This window comes from Gorilla gorilla, chromosome 1, assembly GCF_029281585.2.
Source record: "Gorilla gorilla gorilla isolate KB3781 chromosome 1, NHGRI_mGorGor1-v2.1_pri, whole genome shotgun sequence".
Classification (NCBI taxonomy): Eukaryota; Metazoa; Chordata; class Mammalia; order Primates; family Hominidae; genus Gorilla; species Gorilla gorilla.
Genome location: NC_073224.2, coordinates 38,226,481 through 38,249,468, shown reverse-complemented (window position 1 = coordinate 38,249,468; position 22,988 = coordinate 38,226,481). Strand labels below are relative to the sequence as shown.

Sequence of the window (22,988 nt, the reverse complement as noted above, 5' to 3'; positions counted from 1 at the left end):
AGATGAGGGCTATTAAAGGAGGTTTGGAGATGCAGGCAGACAGGAGAGGTAGCCCAGTCAGCCTAAAGAGTGGGGATGGCTGTGTAAGAGCAGGAAGAAAGGGAAATGCATAGCCAACAATTCTTTGCTAGAGAAGGATTGGAGGCAGTGAGGAGAGAGTGAGTGAGACTGATAGTATGCTGGAGGTAACTAGAGAGAGGTAGAGAGTGACTGGAGAATGGAGGTAAGGATAAGAGTGAGTAGAAAAGTAAAAAAAAAAGCACTTCATCAGGATAGAAGAACTGGGGTGTATCTTGCCATTGAAGATCTTCTATCCACTCCAAGAGAGAGTTAAGGGTGGCGGTTTGAGGTAAAACCGGGAGATATCAGTTATGATGGTCTGGAGGAAAAGTGTAAACCGGCAGTGTAAACAAGGGCAAGGCATTTATGAGTAGTTGAGAATGGTGAATAGGTGTATGACTAGACAGAAGATAGTAGGGATGACAAGTTTTTGGGGCGCAGTCCAAGTAGTGCAGGTGACTGCGTAAAGCCCCATTGCAAAATGTAGGGTAAGGATGAATAGACCTAATAGAATGAAGGGATGTATTAGGCTCATAAGGGTTATTACTGTTATTCAGAAATGCAAGTGAGTTTAAGGGAAGTAGGGGAGAGTACTTGTGACTTCCAGGAGGAAGAGGAGAGATCCGGCTGGCTGTCCGACAGACACAGCTTTATTCTGGAATGGTGAACCCAATGGGGAGGGTCCTGCAGGCGGATGGCAGTTGGGGTACTATAGATGACTAAGTAGGGTCCAGTCCATTGAGGTTGTAGAGTTTGAGGGATCAGATTCTTAACAAGAACTGATCATCCAGCAAGGGTATCTTCATATCGCTGGGAATCTGGAGTAGGCAAGAGAAGATTAGCAGCCTGGCAAATTTCCTGTCTAGCCTGCTGGAGGACTGGAAGATAGTCGCCTAGAGGGCTGGTGTCTGGCACAAGGTTGGGGCCCAACAAGAAGGTACATCCATATAAAAGTTCAAATGGACTATACCCTATAGCTTCTTGAGGACAGGCTCTAATTCTAAGGAGGGCAAACGGTAAAAGTACTGTGCAGTCTTTTTTAAATTGGAGGCTGAGCTTGGTGAGGTGTGTTTTTAAAAGACCATTAGTTCTTTCTACCTTCCCTGAAGATTGAGGACGGTAAGGGGCATGAGGGTTCCACTGGATGCCAAGGGCCTGGGAGACTGCTTGAGTGACCTAATGAAGGCTGGTCCATTATTGCACTATATAGAGGTGGGAAGGCCAATATGACAGGAGGGAAGAAATGACTGCAGTGGCCTTCTCAGACCCTGTGGGAAAGGCCTCTACCCATCCAGTGAATGTATCTACCCAGACCAAAAGGTATCTTAGTTTTTTGACTCAGTGCATATGGGTAAAGTCAACCTGCCAGTCTTGGGTGGGGGCAAATCCTCAAGCTTGATGTATAGGAAAGGAAGGAGGCCTGAGATATCCCTGAGGGGTGGTAGAGTAGCAGATGGAACGCTGAGAAGTAATTTCCTTGAGGATGGATTTCCATGATGGAAAAGAAATGAGAGGTTCTAAGAGATGGGCCATTGGCTTGTAACCCACATGAAAGAGGTTATGAAAGGAAGATAAGATAGAATGAGCCTGTGAGGCAGGAAGGAGGTATTTTCCTTGATCCAAGAACCATTTGCCTTGAGTAGGAAGGGATTAATAGATAATAGTTTCAGTGGGAGAATAGGTGGGAGTGATAGACGAGAAGGAAAAAAACTGGCCATGAGGGACAGATGTGGGAATACTAGCTGCTTCTTTTGCTGCATTATCAGCATGAGCATTGCCTTGAGTAGTGGGATTTGGTGACCTCTGAGGCCCCTTGCAGTGAATGACTCTGGCTTCCTTAGGCAGTAGAGCAGCCTTAAGGAGGATTTTTATTAAGGAAGCGTTGATGATGGAGGACACTTGTGTAGTGACAAAACCTCTTTCTGCCCATATAACAGCATGGTGATGTAGGGAGTTTCAATGAATAGTAAGTAAAGTTGGAGGAGTCGGGGGGCAGAAAGTATATGCGCCAAGTGTGAGGAGGAAAATAGATTTTGAAAGTTATGAGAGATGTAGAGAGTAAGTGGGACATGGTTTGTGACCTTGAGGACCTCTAGAAGTATTGAAGTGGTGGCTGCCGCCTCACGGAGACATGAGGGCCAGTCTAGAACTGTGAAGTTAAGTTGTTTGGATAGGAAGGCTACAGGTCGTGGGCCTGGTTCCTGTGTAAGAACTCCGACCGCACAGCCATGTATTTCAGCCGTATGTAAGAAGAAGGATTGGGACGAGTTAGGGAGTGTTAATATGGGAGCTGTTTCTAGGACATCTTTAAGGAATGAAAAGAAGAGTGGGGAAAGGACTTAGGGTCTATGGGGTCAGTCAGGTTTTCCTTTGTGAGTTTATATAGTGGTTTAGTTAGGATGGCAAAACCTGGTATCCAAAGGCGAAAGTATCCAACCACGCCTAGGAAGGAAATGAGTTGTGGCTTTGTAGAAGGGGTTAGGGTTTTGGAGATTAGCTGGACATGGTTAGCAGGGAGAGCACATGTGTTTTGATGAAGGACTATGCCGAGATAGGTAATGGATGGGGAAGAAATTTGGGCTTTAGAAGGGGATACGCAATACCCCTTTCAGAATAGATGTTGAAGGAGCAGGAGGGTATCCTGTTGGGAAGATTCATAAGAGGGGCTGCAGAGGAGAAGGTCGCCCATGTATTGAATAAGGTGAGAAACAGATGGACGGAAAGAAAGTAGATCATGAGAAAGAGCTTGACTAAAGTAATGGGGGCTGTCTCTGAAGCCTTGTGTCAGTACAGTCCAGGTGAGCTGCTGAGATTGGTGGGTGTCAGGGTCAGTCCATGTGAAAGCGAAAAGAGGTTGGGATGAGGGGTGCAAAGGAATAGTGGAGAGAGCTTCTTTGAGATTGAGGATGGAATAATGAGTTATGGAGGGAGGTATTGAGGGCAGGAGAGTATATGGCTTTAGCACCGCAGGATGGATAGGTAAGACAATCTGGTTAACAAGGTGAAGATCCTGAACCAACCTGTAAGATTTGTCCAGTTTCTGGACAGGTAGGATAAGGGAGTTGTAAGGAGAATTTGTAGGCTTTAAAAGGCCATGCTGTAACAGGCGAGCGATAACAGGCTTTACTCCTCTTAAAGCCTGTTGTGGGATGGGGTGCTGGCATTGAGCAGGGTAAGGGTGATTAGGTTTTAATGGGATAAGGGGTGCCTGATCGGTCACCAAGGAGGGAGTAGAGGTGTCCTATACTTGTGGATTAAGGTAGGGAGACACGAGAGGAAGATTCAAAAGAGGCATTGGATTGGGCAAAAGGGCAGCAATGAGGTGTGGCTGTAGTCCAGGAATAGTCAGGGAAGCAGATAATTTAGTTAAAATGGCTCAGCCTAACAAGGGAACTGGGCAGGTGGTGATAACTAAAAAGCAGTGCATAAAATAATGTTGTCCAAGTTGGCACCAGAGTTGGGGAGTTTTAACGGGTCTAGAAGCCTGGCCGTCAATACCCACAACAGTTATGGGGGCAAGGGAAATGGGCCCTTGAAAAGAAGGTAATGTGGAGTGGGTAGCCCCTGTATTGATTAAACAGGGGATGGACTTACCCTCCACTGTAAGAGTTACCCAAAGCTCAACATCGGTGATGGTCCGGCGGCTTCTGAGGCAATCATGCAGTGTCAGTCTTCAGCCGCTAAGCTGAGGAGATCTGGGAAGGAGTCAGCCACGGAACATTGGATTTGAGCTCCAGGAGCTTTAGAAGCAGCAGTGATGTGAGTTGGACATCCGACTTCCAGTGGGGGCCTGTGCAGATAGCGCATGGCTTAGGAGGAATCCCGGGCTGTGGGCATTCTGAGGCCCAGTAGCCAGACTTTTGGCATTTGAAGCAAGGTCCACGAGGAGGTTTTAAAGGAGCCCCTGGGAGCTGTGACTTGGATGTTCTGAAGGTTTTGTATGCTGGAGATGTGGTTGTGGGTTGTCTTACAGCAGAGGCAAGTGGCTGTAACTCAGAGATACATTGCTGCTTGGCGGCTTCTTCTCTGTTATTGAACACCTTGAAGGCAAGGTTTATTAAATCCTGTTGTGGGGTTTGAGGGCCAGAATCCAACTTTTGGAGTTTTTTTCTAATGTCAGGAGTGGATTGGGTGATAAAATGCATATTAAGGATAAGGAATTCTTCTGACCCCTCTGGGTCTAGGGCTGTAAAGCGTCTAAGGGTAGCTGCTAAGCAGGCCATGAACTGGGCTGGGTTTTCATCTTTACCTTGGGTAGTTTCCTTTAACTTGTCATAATTAAAAGCTTTGTATGCTGCCTTTTTGAGCCCCTTGACTAGGCAGGAGACCATGTAATCTCACCTAGCTATACCTGGGGAATCCATCTGGTATTGCCAATGGGGATCCTCTCGGGGAACTGCTCTGGTGCCCTCTTGGAGGCCTGGCTCATGAAGCCGGCAGGTGTCTGCATAGGACTGGGCTAGAAAATAAACTCTTTCTCATTCATCTGGGAAGAGGGTAGAGGTCAGGGTGTCATTTAAGTCACTCCAGGTTAAATTGTAGGACTGAGTTAGATATTGGAATTCCTGTATGTATTTAGTGGTGTCTGATGAGAAAGAGCCTAAATGCTGGCTGATTTGGAAAAGGTCTGACAGAGAAAAAGGCACATGTACCCTGACTATGCCTTCAGCTCCAGCCACCTCTCTAAGAGGAAATTGTTGGGCAGGTGGGGAAAACTAGTCGCGGAACGAAACTGTAAGCCAGACTGGGTGTGAGGAGGGGAGGTAATAGAAGGGTTATAGGGTTGGGGAGCAGAGGCTGTGGAAGAATTGGGGCCTGATTCAGCCTGGTGAGGAGCGGCTGGGGAAGGAGGAGAGAGGTCAGAGGGGTCAGTGGAAAAGGAGGATTCAGAGGACTCTGAGCTTGGGTGGAGACCTAAAGAGCAGACGGGAGAGAAAGGAGGAACATCTGGGATGAGTCGCATCTGGAGCAGAGACTAGGGAGGGAGCAAAGTGTAAAAAATGCCTTGACGTAAGGCACCTCAGACCATTTGCCCAATTTTCAACAAAAATTATCTAGGTCTTGTAGGATAGATAAATCAAAAGTGCCATTCTCTGGCCACTTGGAACTATTGTCAAATTTGTATTGGGGCCAAGCAGTATTACAGAAGAAAATAAGACATTTAGGTTTTAGGTCAGGTGTTAGTCAAAGGGGTTTTAGGTTTTTAAGAATGCAGGCTAAGGAGGAAGAGGGAGGAATGGATGGTGGAAGGTTGCCCATAGTGGAGAAGGTAAGTTTAAAGAGGAAGGTAGAGACACAGAGAACTGGAGATGGGCAGCTACCAGGCTTCGGTAGGCATCTCTGACTGAGTCCTGGGCTGTAATGTGGGTGAGCGGCCAAAGCAGGCATCCCCGCAATTGACCTGCCACCAAGGGAATGTGGGTGAATGATCAAGGCAGGTGTCCCCGCGGAGATCAGACACCAAGGGAAGACTGTCTTCGCAAGTCCGTGACCGACATCGGAGTTTTCGAATGCACGGATAAAGTGTGTCTGCTTTTTGTCTCTACCAGGAAGGGAGAGAAACTGAAGTTGAAAGAAGAGAGATTGAAGGGAAGTGAGAGAGGTTAGGTAGAGAGTGAAAAAGCCACTTACCTGAGTGTGAAAAACCACTTACCAATTTGAAATTGGTGAGATGATCCTTGGGCTGGCTGGTCTGATGACCTGAGGTTGTAGGTGGATCTCCTCACAGAGGGAGTGTGAGGACAGGGGACCGCTCTCCCAAAGGAGTTCCCCTGTCCTGGGTTTCAGCACCAAATATTATGCATGTCTGTGCAAGAGACCACCTGAGCAGGCTTAGTGTGAGCAACAAGGCTGTTTATTCACTTGGATGCAAGTGGGCTGAGTCTGAGAAAGGAGTCAGTGAAAAGTGGTGGGATTATCATTGGTTCTTATAGGTTTGGGATAGGTGGTAGATTTAGGAGCAATTTTTTGCAGGCAGGGGATGGATGTTACAAAGTACATTCTCAAGGGCAGAGAGGATGTTACAAAGTACATTCACAAGGGCGGGGAGGATGTTACAAAGGACATTCACAAGGACCGGGAATATCACAAAGTACATTATCACAAGGGCAGGGGAATGTCACGATGGCTTGACCATGGTGCGGCCAGCTCAGAGGACCTTACACCCTGCACACGCTCTCTTGCCTGCCACCATGTAAGACATGCTTTTGCTCCTCTTTCACCTTCTGCCATGATTGTGAGTCCATTAAACCTCTTTTTCTTTATAAATTACCCCGTCCCGGGTATGTCTTTATTAGCAGTATGAGAACAGACTAATACATAAGAAATTAGACCACTATCTCTACAAACAGTCCGAGGAGCCAAAAAATAACCCTGTCACAATTGACCCCAAACAGCCAGGACTTATTAATAACTGCCAACTTGCCTCATTTTTGTCCCTGCTTCCAACTTAGGACCAACTGGGGAAAGCTAAATATGCACCCCTAACCAATCAATGGAATGCCCCAATTTTGATCAATCTGCGTTTAACCTCCCATTGCCAACAGCCTCCAATCAGGGCATGCATGAATGCCCTTTTTCCCAATATAAAGTGTTTCCACTCCTCTGCCTTCCTTTGAATCAATGCCAACTGCAAGTGATGGTGGCTGATTTCCTTGCTATAGTAAGCTCCAAATAAATAGCCTTTGCCTCTTCTCCTTTGAGTGGCCTTCATTTATTTCCATAACTGTTAGATCATGATCCTTATCCAGTCCTAATCAAGGTCATGTCAGGAAGTAAACATTTGCATGTTTCTGCATTGTTAGGCTTCTTCTTGAGTAAATTTTACTGGAATCTGGGTTAAAGGACAAATCTTGGAAGTTAAAGGGTAATTGGATCACCGGAGAACTCCTGAAAGATTTATCTCCCTGGAGGTACTTCCATGGAGGTATGTGTTTACATTTCAAAGGAGAGTAAGAACCAGATTCAAAGGAGAATAAAACCCAGACATGGAGCCATTCCAAGGTTGTAAACTCTGCCAAGCTTGTCTTATCTTTCCCCAGAGACATGTATTTACATTCCAAAGGGCTCTTCCCCTTCTCTTTCCAAGGAGATTTTCTTTATAGCAGAGATTTTTTTTTTTCTCTCTCTCAAAAACCTGCTGGGCAAGCCATCCTATGTAAACTGCCAGATGGATAATTTCAGGGTTCCTCTCTTGTAGTACAAGAAGACCCCTTTATACACAGAGCCCAGCCATCTGGCCCTCATCACATCACCTCAGAAGAGGGAATAACTGGGGTGTGGGGAACTGCAGCAGTTACGGCTATAATAAGTAATAATAATTTTCCTTGATCCAGTGTGGGAGACCAGAAATATGCCACAGGAAAATATGAAGGATTGTTGAGCTGAAGGCAATGAAGCAGCAGCAGATGCAAGAAAGCTCTCTGCCCTCCATTTGCCTAAAAGCACGACGACATAGATTTACAAAAACAAAAGGTATCCTGCCCCACCTTCTACTGGGAAGAGCAAAAATATTAACTACCAAAGACAACTTCGGACCCTTATTGGCCTAGAGATGATACCAGAAGAATCTACATTAACAAACTTTACTTACTGGCCTTTATTGCCACTCATTTCCTTCCTCCAAGTTGCTGTTCTTAGAGACTCAAAGTCCTTTTCCTTTGTCTTGTCACATCCTAAAAATGTACTGTTTGAACTGGAATTCTAACGCACCTCTTTGAAAACTACTCATTCTCTGGGTGTCTCCCATGTATATATGAAATATACATGTTAATACACTTCTGTTTGTTTTCCTCTTATTTAATCCGTCTTTTGTAACAGGGGTCTATTCCAGTTTAGAACCTAGGGGAGTTATTCTTTCCCTATATCAGAATCCTTATGTTTTCGTGTAGGAAAATAGAAGCAGATAAAGATATTAAAACCTTCTCAACAGCTTTCCTCCGTCCATTGAAAGACTTGCCTTAAACCAAACTTCAAGTTCTCAGTAAATTTGTCTTTCTTTCTCCCTTCAAGACCCTATGCAAGCTCGGTCAAGGAGCCCTCCCTCACTGCGGTGAGCTATAAACTCAGCTTTGCCTTATTAGTAGGTAATATCGGCAATTGCTGGGGACCTGGCAGTTGATATAATTATTCAACAAATTTTATGGGAGTTCACTGTTTTGTCCTAGCCTCTGACATGAGGCCTCAGCAGACCAGACCAAATCAGAATGGAGTCATTTTTGCTAAGTGTCACATAATCTAACTGAACTTTCAAAGGGGCCAGTTTTCCAAAAATATAGGAGATTTCAGTCAACCAGACAGTGTGATAAAGAAATCCCCTCTGTTTTATCCTTTTAAAGAAAGAAATTTTGAAACAACACATCTGCTCTTTGTTCAATATTTCTGCCTTCTACAGCCCTTTTCTGTCTATTATAAAGTCACATTCATATGCTCAGCTCCTTGAACTCATTCTATTTTCTAAAATGAGAATTCTAGAATCACAAATAAAAGCTGGCCGGGTGCAGTGGCTCACACCTGTAATCCCAGAACTTTGGGAGGCCGAGGCAGGTGAATTACTTGAGGTCAGGAGTTCGAGATCACCCTGGCCAACATGGTGAAAGCCCATCTCTACTAAAAACACAAAAGTTAGCTAGGCATAGTGGTGCGTGCCTGTAGCCCCAGCTACTAGGGAGGCTAATGCCGGAGAATCGCTTGAACCTGGGAGGCAGAGGTTGCAGTGAGCCGAGATTGTGCCACTGCACTTCAGCCTGGGCAACAGAGTGAGACTCCATCTCAAAAACAATTAAAAAGTCAATTATATCTTTAAGCTAAATTTGTTATAATTTTGTCTTTTAACCATTTTGGGCAACCACAAAAGGAACCAAGGGAGACTGCTGATGATTCCTGAGCCCCCTTGGGGAGTGCAGGACAGGCACTGCTGACTCCTTTTCAGGTCCCCTGCCTTCCTCAATGAGCCCCCAAGGTTTGTAAATAAGTTTTTCTAGGGTTAGACTCGCTTTTTTTTTTTTTTTTTGCGTTGCCTCCCTCCCTTGAAATTCTCCAATCTTTTTGGCTTTCAAATCCAGGGTTAGTTTGTACTGGGAGAGCATATGACCTTTTGGGATTTGTGGTGACTGATGAGCGACTGGCAAGAGCTGCAGTTTTAAAGGTAACTGACAGCAGTTGCAGAAAGTGTCTGTTACTGCAGGAGGTATGCAACTCTGGCTCTCAGAAATTCTGAGCGATTTCACTTCTTTCCTCTTCGTTTATTTTTCTTGTGTGCCCATGTAGGAAGATATCATTGGCTATGTTGGTCAAGGGATCTCAGGGCCAAAGCCACAACTTGACTGCTGGGCAAGTGTTAGGCACCTACACATTGCTTAAAGCACTTGCCACCTAAAAATAAGTATCCTGTGTTAGGATAAGCTGAGTCACAGCAAGGGTTAGTTCTGACACTAGGGTACATGCCAGCCTCAAGAAAACTTCTGTGCATTAAAGAAACATTGTGAAAACATTACACTACCCAACCCTGTGGCTTTTCCCTCTTAGATATTTATCTTTGCTCTGAGAAAACTCCAAAAAAGTATGTTAATGAGGACACTGTAACCTATAAATAATGTTTTCAGACCAGAAACCCAAAGTGATGGTAACTGAGAATAGCACTAATGGTCTAGGTGAGAGTGACCAAAGAGGGGAATTGTTAAACAAAATTTATGCGAGGTGATATGGTTTGTGTCTGTGCCTCCACCCAAATCTTGTGTTGAATTGTAATCCCCAGTGTCGTGGGAGGGACCTCGTGGGTGGTAATTGGACCATGGGAGTGGATTTCCCCTTTGCTGTTCTCATGGTAGTGACTGACTTCTTATGAGATCTGGTTGTTTAAAAGTGTGTAGCACTGGCCAGGCGCAGTGGCTCATGCGCATAATCCCAACACTTTGGGAGACCAAGGCAGGCAAATCACTTTGAGCTCAGGAATTTGAGACCAGCCTAGGCAACATGGCAAAACCTCGTCCCTACAAAAAAATACAAAAATTAGCTGGGTGTGGTAGCACGTGCTTGTAGTCTCAGCTACTTGGGAGGGTGAGGCTGGAGAATTGCTTGAACCCAGGAAGCAGAAGTTGCAGTGAGCTAAGATCATGCCACTACACTCCAGCCTGGGCAACAGAGTAAGACCCTGTTTCAAAAAAAAAAAAAAAAAGTGTGTAGCCCCTCCCCCTTCTCTTTCTCCAGCTCTACCATGTGAAGATTGTGCCTGCTTCCTCTTTGCCTTCCACCATCATTGTAAGTTTCCCGAGGCCTCCCCAGCTATGCCTCCTGCACAGCCTGCAGAACTGTGAGTCGATTAAACTTCTTTTCTCCATAAATTACCCAGTCTCAGGTATGTCTTTATAGTAGTGTGAGAACAAACCAATACCGTAGGCCATTGTTTTAGATTATCTCCTGCACTAGGCACCAGCAGACCAAACCAAACCAAACCAGAATGGAGTCACTTGCGCTGTGTCATTTAATCAAACTGAACCTTGAAACAGGCCAGTTTCCCAGAGAAAACCAGGAGATTCCAGTCAATATGTGTCAGTATAATAAAGTCCCCTCTGTTTTAATTCTAAATGGAAAGTAACTTTCAAATGACCAATCTGCTTTCTTCAGCCCTTGTCTCTCTATAAAGCCAACATCCTCTGCTCAGCTCATTGGAAATTCATTCTATTTTATAGAATTGTTGTAGGAAAAACTAGGTTCTTGTCACATGACCAGGAAAGGTTAGGCTCACAGACACTTTAAAGGGTGAGAAGGGCAGGGTTTATTGGGTGAAAAGGAAAAAAAGGAAACAAGGAATCTCAGCAATGCGAGAATCCTGCTAGCAGGCTTCCCGCCTCACAGATTGAATCCCTGGTTACCACCCAGAAACAGCAGAGGCCAGGCTCCTCACCCTGCAAACTGCACACACTTCCTGAGGCTCCACCCCATCTTCCCAGTGTGCAAACGGGTTGGAGATTCTCCGGGGAGCCCTTTTAACCTGGCTGTCTCAGAATGAAGTGTCGCCTGATTCTGAAATCGTAAATAAAAGCCAATTTGATCTTTAAATTAAATTTGTTATAAGTTTTTCTTTTGATACAACCAATATTTATTGGGCACCTACTGCATGCCAGGAAATGCTCTAGGCACTTGGGCTACATCCTGAAACAAAACAAAAAGTCCTTGCCCTCATGAGCTTACATTCTAGTGGGGTGAGACAGATAATAAACATAAGGAGATAAATTATGTAGACTATAGAAGGTATTAAAATGGTTTGGAAAAAAGAAAAAGTAGAAAGCATAAGTGGGGGCGGGGGGGCGGGGGGGAGGTCAGGAGTGCCTGAGGAGGATGAAATAGGTTGTAGGTGAAATAATGTTAGATTTGAGCAAAGTCCTGCAAGGAGTGAAGGCATTAGCCAGGTGGACACCAGAGAGAGGGAACAGCTAAGGCCCTGGAGAGCTGAAATTATCCTGTGCATCAGATCTCATATTCACTAAAGTTGAAAGTGATTCCAAGCCACTTCCTCTACCTCTACCTTGAAAGCAATTGGTCTATTTCAATATCTATATTGTATTTGCAGTCCATTCCCAATCAGAGCTGCAGAATTTGCAGTACTATCACAATCAACATGCAAAAAACAGGAGTTAATAAATTATGCCTGACATTTCCAGATGGAAGTTCCTTTATGAGGATTCAGTTTCAAGGTGGTTAGGAAACTAAATATTTTATAGGATTTGCAGCAAGAAAATGCCACAAGTAAGGCCAAAGTTTTAATGGAAAAAAAAAATGAAGTATTGAAATGTCTTTGTCTTTCTAAGCCCTTTGTCAACATATGAAAGAATTAGATCTTAGTCTTTAAAATACAATGAAAGATTGTTGCTGATTGCTAACAATGTTACTTGACCACAAACACCCCAAGACAGTGACAATCAATCGGATAACTGAGACAGCTACTAAGTGATTAACGGTGGAGAGTAGAGACAGCTGGATACACTGGACAAAGGAACGATTCATGTCTCAGGCAGGATGGAGTGAGATGCCCAGGACAGAGCAAGACAGCGTGAGATTTCATCATACTGCTCAGAATGATGTGCAATTTAAAATTTATGAATTGTTCATTTCTGGAATTTTCCACTTAATATTTTCCGACTGTGGTTGACTGTGGGTAACTGAAACTGCAGAAAGCAAAGCTGTGGATAGAGGAACTACTATAGACAGATAATTTCTATACAAATGGTAAGAGATAACAGAGGGGCCATTCATCCCAGGACACTGATGAACCTCACAGAGGAAGGGGCTTTAGAGCTGGAATTGGAAGTGACAATAACAAACACATATTGCCAGCTCTGTATTGGGCACTACCCTAAGTGCTTTATGATTAGGAGCTCATTTTGTCTTAACCACACTGCCATGAGATAAAAATCTTTTTTTTTTTTTTTTTTTTTTGAGATGGAGTCTTGCTCTGTCACCCAGGCTGGAGTGCAGTTTTGCGATCTCAGCTCACTGCAACCTCCACCTCCTGGGTTCAGGAGATTCTCCCCACTCAGCCTCCAGTAGCTGGGACTACAGGTGCCTGCCACCACGCCTGGCTAATTTTTGTATTTTTAGTAGAGACGGCGTTTCACCATGTTGGCCAGGCTGGTCTTGAACTCCTGACCTCAAGTGATCCACCCATTTTGGCCACCCAAAGTGCTGGGATTACAGGCGTGAGCCACTGTGCCCTGCCAATCATTGGGTTTTTTAAAAATCACATTTGTAGGTGAGAAACCAGAGGCACAGAGAAGTTAAGAAACTTGCCCAATGTTAACACAGCTAATATGTGACCCAGCCAGAAATAGAATCCATGCAGTTGGAGCTCAAATGTGCACCCTTAACTCCTAAGCTTCTTCTGTAATGAGTCAGTTTATCTGCCCAGGTGGAGAAAGCAAGGACATTGCAGGGAGCTGGACCAGTGTTTGTATATGTGTCGAGGGTTGGGAGGGGTGCAGCCACCAGGAGGCACAGTGATGTCCATCCCCATCCTTGTGGTCCTGCTTCAACCTCAAACTGGGGAACACTGCTGCTAGAGCATACGGGGAACAAAACCCCCGGAGTCACAGGAATAGTGGTTGGGTCATTCACGTTCTGGTGTTGGGTGGAGCAGGATGCTTTGGCAAAATAAAACAACAAAACAAACAATAAACTGCGATCTCACAAAAGTATGAACAAAGGTACTCAAAATTTCTGCTACCAGGATCATTTCTTTGGGCCATGGCCACCTCTCCAAACCCACTCCACACAAATGGGCTCTGAAAGCAAGAGGCACAGATTATCATTTGCTTGGGAATAAGGAGGAAGAGGGACAGGTCTGGAAGAGAAGCTGCATTGGGAGGAAGCCTGCCTTGGGGTCGGGGGCAGCTCCCTAGGGATGCTCCAGATTTTGAAAAGAAGAATGTGTGGAGTCCTCTCCACCCCTTGTGTCTCCCATCAAGGAAAGAGCATGAGCAGTGCTAACTGGGGATAATAATTCCTCCCATCTGTGTACCTGTTTCCTATGCCGTATCACCTGGAAGACTGTAACAGGGTGCTCTGCCTTCAGTTTGCACTCCCTTTCTAGAGTCAGAACAATCCTCCTAGCATATGAAAATGTATATATATATTTTTAATGTAAACTTTTAAAATTCTGTATTTCAGTAGTTCTGGGGGTATAAGTGGTGTTCGATTACATGGATAAGTTCTTTAGTGATTTCTGGGATTTTGGTGCACCTATCACTCAAGCAGTGTATACTGTACCCAATATGTAGTCTTTTATCCTTCACCCCCCTGCTACCTTTCCCCCAGAGTGCCCAAAGTCCATTATATCATTCTTATGCTTTTGCATCCTCATAGCTTAGCTCCCACTTTAAGTGAGAACATACGATATTTGATTTTCCATTCCTGAGCTACTTCACTTAGAATAACAGCCTCTAGCTCCATCCAAGTTGCTGCAAAGGCCATTATTTCATTCCGTTTCATGGCTGAGTAGTATTCCATGGTGTATATATATATACCACATTTTCTTTATACACTGGGTTTGTTGATAGGCACTTAGGTTGGTTCCATATCTTTGCAATTGCGAATTGTGCAAGAAACATGCATGTGCATGTGTCTTTTTCATAAAATGACTTTTCTTTTGGAGATACCCAGTAGTTGGATTGCTGGATCAAATGGTAGTTCTTTCAGCAATCTCCATACTCTTTTTTTTTGTTTTGAGATGGAGTCTCGTTCTCTTGCCCAGGCTAGAGTGCAGTAGTGCAATTTTGGCTCGCTGCAACCTCTGCCTCCTAGGTTCAAGTGATTCTCCTGCCTCAGCCACCCAAGTAGCTGGGACTACAGGCACAAGCCACCATGTGTGGCTAATTTTTGTATTTTTAGTAGAGATGGGGTTTCGCCATGTTGGCCAGGCTGGTCTCGAACTCCTGACCTCAGGTGATCCACCCACCTCAGCTTCTCAAAGTGCTGGGATTACAGGCGTGAGCCACCGTGCCTGGCTTCCATACTGTTTTCCATAGTGGTTGTACTAGTTTACATTCCCACCAGCAGTGCAGAAGTGTTCCCTTTTCACCACATCTATGCCAACATCTATTTTTTAATTTTTTAATTATGGCCATTCTTGCAGTAGTAAGATGGTATCTCATTGTAGTTTTGTGTTTCCCTGATTAGTAATGTTGAGCATTTTTTCATTTTTGTTGCCTGTTTGCACATCTTCTTTTGAGAATTGTCTATTCTTATCCTTTGCCCAGTTTTTGACGGGATTACTTGCTGATTTGAGTTCCTTGTAGATTCTGGATATTTGTCCTTTTTTGGATGCATAGATTGTGAAGATTTTCTCCCACTCTGGGTTGTCTGTTTACTCTGCTGATTATTTCTTTTGCTATGCAGAAGCTTTTTAGTTCAATTGGGTCACATCTATTTATTTTTGTTTTTGTTGCATTTGCTTTTGGGGTCTTAGTCATGAATTCTTCGCCTAAGCCAATGCCTGGAAGAGTTTTTCCAATGCTTTCTTCTGGAATTTTTATGGCTTCAGGTCTTAGACTTAAGTCTTTGATCCATCTTGAGTTGATTTTTTATAAGGCGAGAGATGAGGATACAGTTTCCTTCTTCTACATGTGTCTTGCCAGTTTCCCCAGCACCATTTATTGAACAGGGCATCCTTTCCCCCACTTTCCTAGTGTATCAATATTAAAACCTGCAGGGACTTCCATTGCGTTTGTGAGAGCCCAGCACTCCTTTGCCCAAGCATTACGCCTTCACTGCTACCTCAAATTCATCTCCCAAGCCTGAGTAAATGCATCCCAGGCTTCAGCCACTCCGAACTATCAGATCAAATGCACCCTGCCTTTGTTCACGGGGTTCCCTCTGCTGGCAAACTCTCACTCCTCCTTCAAGATTTAGCTCACTGAAGCCTCTCTTGACTTCCATTTAATGTTACCTCCATTAGGATACTTACCACTATTGCCTACACCTGTAATCTTTAGCTCTGCGCTCACCTGGGGATCTTGTAAAAAACACTAGTGCCAGCCTGAGCAATACGGTGAGACCCGTCTCTACAAACATTTTAAAAATTAGCTGAGCATGGTGGTGCATGCCTGTGGTCCCAGCTGCTTGAGAGGCTGAGGCAAGGAGGATTGCTTGAGTCCAGGAGGTTGAAACTAAAGTGAGCCACAAACACACCACTCCACTCCAGCCTGAGCAACAAAGCAAGACTGTCTCAAAAACAAAAAGCCAAAAACCAATGCTTGGGCCCTACACCCAGAGATTCAGACCCTGCTGGTCTAGGGTGAGCCCTGGAGGGAGGTACTTTGAATTCTGGGCCACTGGATTCACCCTCAGCACCTTCCCCAGGACGTGGAACAAAATAGGACTTCAATTACAAATCATGTATTTGTTGAGTGAATAAAACAAGCAGCTTTAAACCCCTCTGTCAGTCAGGTGCTGTTATCTCATTTGCAACTGAAGAACTGAGGCTCAAGGACATTAAGTGATTTGTCTAAGATTACAGGGAGCAACTTGAATTTAATTCTTCTGATTCCAAGTGTGGTGTTCTGCCTGTGCCTACGGAAGAAGGACGACACCCAGGAATGTGCCCACTGCAGATGGGAGCTGGAAGAAACTGCCATATGTGGAGCTCAATGTCTCCTTTTGGTTATTTTGATGCATGTTTGGGGAGGGACTTGTGCTGTCCCAGTGCATTGTCTTGAATTTTAAAGGTTATCCTTAAAACTCATGCTTCCTTAAAACTTTTTCCATCCTCTTGTTTTTGATGAATTATGAGCCATTACTTATTTATAAGCCTTTATGGGGCAGAAAATGAACTACTTTCCAAAGTAATTACCCTTTTTATAGACTTAGAACAAATGCCCATAGCCCCTTCCTTTCTATATGGCTGGTGCGCTAGGTTTCTACTGTCTTGTTTGACATGCCTCAGTCTCTATGCTTGTAATAGATCCATTTAGATTATTTTTCTAACTCACCCTAGAAGCCAGACAGACTTGTTCGGAAAGCTGGCTTGTTCCTGCAATAAATCAAGCATTTTAAGCAAAAGGCTGTTCCTCTCCCAACAGTGAACACGTGCCTTAATATTAACACAGCTTTCTCGGGGCCTTAAGACTAATACAGCCTTCTCCAGAACAGATGCCGCAAGACTAACACGGCTCATAATCTGCTTTTCACAGGTGCACTGAAGTGTTCGGTCTGGTCACCCAGCCAGGCAGCCAGAGGGGAAGCCTTGCCCTTTATTCAGCTTAGGGCAGAAACCATTCAGGCACTCATGTCAAAAGAAAAATCACTGCAAAATAAAAATAAAAACCCTACTAGTTGTTAATTTGACTCAATATTTATATTTAATAGTTACGTTTAATATTACTATTTATAAATGTCATTTGCCCACTTTTGATGGGACTTTATATATAAATGTATATACACAGAGCAACATATTCATTTAATAATCATTCATATTGTTTCTAAAATGAACTGAACACTGTGGAAGTTGCTGTCACCAGCTATTTCATCACATCTCCTCCATATTTCAATTTTTACTGAATATTATATTAGAAGTCTAAAATCCTCCAAGCCCCAAATATAACTTTTAAAGGCAATATCAAATCAATATTTAAAAGAGTGAGGGTAGGAAATCCAGTAGAATTGCAAACCCATTACAGATAGATTTCAATGGTCTGGATTCATTAAGAAAAAGGATTTTAAAATAAAAATGCATTAGGTCTACAGTCAACATGATCCTCATATTTTGCTCTCTGACCATGGCTCAGAAATTGCCAGGTCTGGCCTCTCATTTCTTCTTTCCCAGGATTACAAGGAAGACTTTGAACTCAGCTCCAGAGTTCACCTGAAGATTAACCTGTAAATGGACTGTAGCTGTTAAAAAGAAAAAAAAATTGTGAGTCCATTAGGCTGAGATGACTCTTGTGCCTCAGATTCCTGCAAAAGCAAACCTAAGCTCAATATAAACAGAAAAATGAAACTTAAGCTTAACCAATCAGAAACCACCAGTTAACCTCTAACTAGGAACTTTCCACTTTAGCCAAATTTTTTTTTATATAAAAGAAAATATTTTTTACTTCCCCAAACACCTTATAAAATTTTCCTCTCTCTGCCTCCCGGGTCCCCCACAGTGGAGTGCTGAACCATGGGTGGTCTAGTGTTATTGATTCATGAATTCCTGTCTACTCAAATATACTCTTTAAAGTTTTAATGTGCCTAAGTTTATCTTTTAAAATAGCCCATGATGTGGTGGCTTTTAAACTTTATTTGGGGATGATAATCAGAGGTGCCATAAGCAGCAGTGAGATTTTAAATGAGTCACTAAAACCCGTCTTGGCTCAGTTTTCCTTATTGTGAAACGAGGCATCTGTGGATTTATGACAAGAGATAGGAAGCGTGGAGTAATCTGTAGGTGGGAAAAAAGAACTGCAGATCATATGAAAGATTTAGCAGCAGACTTCCACAGTTGTCATGTAGAAAAGGTCAGATGCATGTTTCTTTATGCCCAGCCCACAGCTGGGTGTCTGATCTTGCCTGCCTCCTCAGTGAAGGAGAAGAGGGGAGAGTTGGTGAAAGGAGAGGGAGTGAATAGGAGAGGAGACAAGGAGGGAGAAGAGAAAGGAAAGAGAATAAATGAATGAGTAATGAATGAGTGATGCAGGGAGGTCAATGAGTGAAGGTGATGGGTTACTCACACTCATCAAGCCTGGTGACAAGTGGACCTGGGCAGAAGTAGCTGGATGAGTCCCTAAAGCCTCTAGCCTTTTCCTAGCCTTTCAAGGTGCTCTACTCACTTCTCTGGAGAAGGAGGTGGAGCCACCCTACCTCAGCTCTGCAGCCCCAGAGCTGGAGAAAATGCTCCAAACTGCAGAAGCCTGGCCAGGGTGCTCAACACTGCAACATTTTTTACAGTTGCTGCTTTTCTCAAAGACTTTTAAATGATGGTTGTAATACTGGAAAATGAGTGTTTAAATCATACTTTAGACAGGAGGGAACCTAAAACTTATTCGATTCCACCTTTTAACTTTGTGGATAAAGAAAACAAAGACCATATTTTATTGCAGCATACTCTCATGAATAATGACACACTTTGTAGAAAACGTCCAATAAAAGATGACCTATTGATGGCAGTGCTATTTCACAGCTGCTTCTATATTGAATCTCCCCAACTGGATTGAAAATATATCAAGGACAGAGATGACGACGAGCCACTTCTTAGTTTTGCATCAAACAGAGGCCCATGAACACTGCACATGCTTATAAATATGCAACACCCAAGCCATACAATGCACATAAAGCACACACATGTGCACACATAGAGAATACACTCTCAGTCATCCATATGCACACATGTATGTATGCGCACACATAGAGAATACACTCTCAGTCATCCATACGCACACATGTATGTATGCGCACACATGCATATGCCACACGTGCATGTACCATACACGTGCACATAGAAACACATTCACTCACATACCTACACCAGGACTGTAATACACATACACGTACCTGTGCATCTGCACACACATGCACACTTATGCACATAAACAAGCATGCACATATACATATGCACCCATCCTCTAAATTCTGTTTTCTGGACCAATCCACAAGTGCTGCATGACTAATAAGGCCATGAGTGATTTTACTGAACACACTGATTGTTGTTTAAAATCTGTACCAATAGCTCTTTGAGAAAATAATCTAAATATATTGTTCTCAAGTCCCTCAACTGAGACTAAAAAATTATAATAGGCTCTGAAGAGAAGTTAGCTTTATAAGAAAATAAGACAGCCCCAAAATACTGCTCTCTACCATATGACAGCACCTCGGGGGGATTTATTCACATTTTTATACCTGTTCTGAGGGAAAGAAACACACTTGGTTCTCCCAGAGAAGAAAGATATACAAAAGAATACTAGTAACAATAATAAAAACAGCAATCAACCTGTATTCCATCCACCTGCTCTGACAAAGTAATGCTTTTAAAACATAAGTCTGATGATATCACTGGTCTACCTTAAACCTTCCAATAGCTTCCTCTCACTCAGAGTCAAATGCAAACTCTCAACAATGGCTTTCAAGGCCCTGCAGAATCTGGCCCCCATGACTTCTCTGCCCTCATCTCTCTCTGCTTCGGCCCCAACTCCTTCCTATTCTAAACATACTAAACAAGACCCCAACCCAGGACCTTAGCAGCTGTGGTTGCCTCTGTCTAGAGCACCTTTCCCCAAAGCAGGCAGAGGTTCACACCCAAATGCGACCATCCTCTATCAACTCACACACTCGATCCCCTTCCCCTGCTGGACTTTTTCTTCACAGACCTTATTGCCACCTGCACTGTAACATCTGTTTTCCCTCACCAGACTGTAAGCTCGATCTGAGCAAGGACTTTTTTCACTCACCACAGGATCCCCATGGCCTAGAATGGCATCAGGCATGTACTATTAACTACTAAATGCCCAAGAAGTCTACACTGAATGGATAAATGAATTGCTTGAACACATATTCTATGCCGGGCACTTCCTAAGTGCTTTATATGCTTTATCTCATTTAGTACTTTATGAGGTAGGCATGGGTATGAGCCTCTCTGAGGCTCAGAGAGTTCAAGTAGCATGCCCAGGTAGCTACCTGAGTGTCCCCACTACATGGAAACTGCTGATCCGAGAGAGAGAGAGAGAGAAAGCCAGAGAATGCCGAAGATGAGAACTGATCTTTTTATAATCTAAGCTTGGTGATGACATCCAATTACTTTTGCTATGTTTTATTCATGATAACTGAATTGGTAAGTCCAGACGCACTGCAGAGAAGGGGACTGCTGACACAGTGCATGAATACCAGGAGATGAGGACCATCTTAGAGAAGGTCCACCACACTTCTTTCTGTCCATCAAACTAGCTCCCTGGCAAATCAGGAATAAAGTGCTCACTGTTGGGAGATGTGGAGATACATAATTCTGCCTCTGCAAGGGTGTTTTTTTAACCAATACATAATTTTGTACATATTTATAAGGTACATGTAATATTTTGTTATATGCAAGAATGAGTAATAATCAAGTGAGGGTATTTGGGGTATCCATTACCTCTAGCATTTATCATTCCTATGTGTTGGGAACATTTCAAGTGTTCTCTTCTAGCTATTTTCAACTATACAATACTTTGTTGCTAACTATAGTCACTCTTCTTTGCTATCAAACATTAGAACTTATTCCTTCTATCTCACTGTCTGCACCCATTAACCAACTTCTCTTTATTCCCCCATCCCATCCAGACACCTTTCCCAGCCTTCAGTATCTATCATTCTACTCCCCATCTTGATGAAATCAACTTTTTGGCTCTGACTTATGAGTGAGAACATACAATATTTGTCTGTCTGTGTCTGGCTTATTTCACTTAACATAATAACCTCCAGTTCCATCCATGTTGCTGCAAAGAACATGATTTTTCATTCTTTTTTTGTGGCTGAATAGATTACACTGTGTATATGTGCCACATTTTCATTATCCATTCACCTATCGAACACTTAGTTTGATTCCATATCTTTACTATTGTGAATACTGCTGCAATAAATATGGCAGTGCAGATACATCTTTGAAATGTTGATTTCTCTTCCTTTCGATAAATACCCAATAGTGGGATTGCTAGATCATACGGTAGTTCTATTTTTAGTTTTTGAGAAATCTCCATACTGTTTTCCGTAGTGGCTGTACTAATTTACATTCCTACCAACAGTGTATAAGAGTTCTTTTTTCTCCAGATTCTCATCAGCATCTGTTAATTTTAATAACAGATTTTAATGGACCTTTGAAATAAGACAATAGTGATTCTTAATCTGATTTCATGATACTCATATATATGTCTTTTTATCATCATCTAATGCAATTCTTAAAATTACAAACACAAAAACTACCTTGATTTCTTTCAATATTTTATCATGAAAAATTACAAGCAAATAACAAGGTTAAAAGAATGTTACAGTAAACATTGGTATACTCACCACTTAAATACTATTATTAATATTTACTATGCCTGCTTTATTACATGTCTGTCTAGCCATCCTTTTATTCAGGCATGAATCCATCTTGTTGCTTGATGCATTTCAAAGTAAAGTGAAGACATCGGTAGACTTCCTCTGAAATACTTCAATGTGCATATAATTAATATGGTTCATAATAAAGTTTGATTTTTTGCAGTATTTTATGTAAATTTTACAGACATTAAATGTATATACATTGAAGGAGTACATTCACTGCATTTGGAACAATGCATTAACCTTTGTAACCCAAACCTCTGTTGAGATACAGAACATTACCATAAACCCCAGAAAATTCCCTCATGCCCCTTCACAGTCAATCCCTGCCCCCACCTCTCAGATGCAATCACTAACCTGGCATCGGAGTGGGCTTCCCTTCATTTGAACCTCATCACTTTATTTTTAAAGCAAATATTTCAATGTTGTTTGTCTCAGATTATAAAAGTGTTACCATCCACCATAGATTTGTTTGGACTGCTCTATAATCGCAATAGGATCATATAATGTACTGTTTTTTGTAAGGCTTCTTTCACTTAGCACAATGTTTTAAAATTCATCTATGTTGTATGTATCAATAGTTCATTCCTTGTTACTGCTAAGTAGTATTCCATTGTAAGATTACAGCGCACTGTTTATTCATTCTCCTGTTGATGGACACCTGGTCCATTTCGTATTATTATAAATAAAGCAGCTGCAAACACTTTTGTATTAGTCTTTTTGTGAACATATTCTTTTACTTGGATAAACATACCTCTGACTTTTAAAAAGATATGCCTTCTTGTCCTTTTATTCAGGGTAATCCAGCGAGGTAAACAAGTGAAAGGAAATAAGATTGGGGTGTTTTAGACCCTGAAGATTTGCAGGTTACTGTTCTAGCACAGCAAAATTGTGGACTAGAAAAATTGATTCACTAAATAGTAAAATCATTGTTTTTGGCTTGGAAGAAACTTAGAAGTCAAATGGTTCAAATCCCTTGTTTTTGTAGAGATCACTGACTTGCTGAGAGACACAGCTTATCAGGAGGGACCTACACCCAGGTCTTCTAACTTCCAGTCTGGTTCTCTTGACACTACCGTTCATCCCACAATAATCTTGTGGTATGAAAAAGTGAGAAACAAGTTTAGATTAAAACAATGTGTACCTAAGCCAGTGCATCTTTTACATCTGAGGGGCAGGCCCATAATCCATCACTGGCATCCCAGGGTTGAGAGCGCTAGATAAGCTGGTTCTTTCCATGATACACATCCTGGACCCTGTTGTCACCAGCTTCCACCTTTGCTTCCGAGCTTTCTCTATCCCTACTGCCTCCACATGCTCCTTATCTGCAGGACCCCAGATTTTCCCCTTCTGTCTTCTATTTCCCCAGGGCAGGGTCAGCCCCATCT

General features: G+C 43.0%; 1 long non-coding RNA gene across 1 annotated transcript in view; it reads left to right on the top strand.

The window, feature by feature from the left end:
- LOC134758896 (uncharacterized) overlaps window positions 1–7,835 on the top strand; it is a 46,377-nt gene extending 38,542 nt beyond the window's left edge. Inside the window, exon 2 of the long non-coding RNA XR_010134610.1 lies at window positions 7,395–7,835. This is a non-coding gene — a long non-coding RNA (uncharacterized lncRNA). The remainder of the gene's footprint in view (window positions 1–7,394) is intronic.
- The last annotated feature ends 15,153 nt before the right edge of the window (window positions 7,836–22,988 follow it).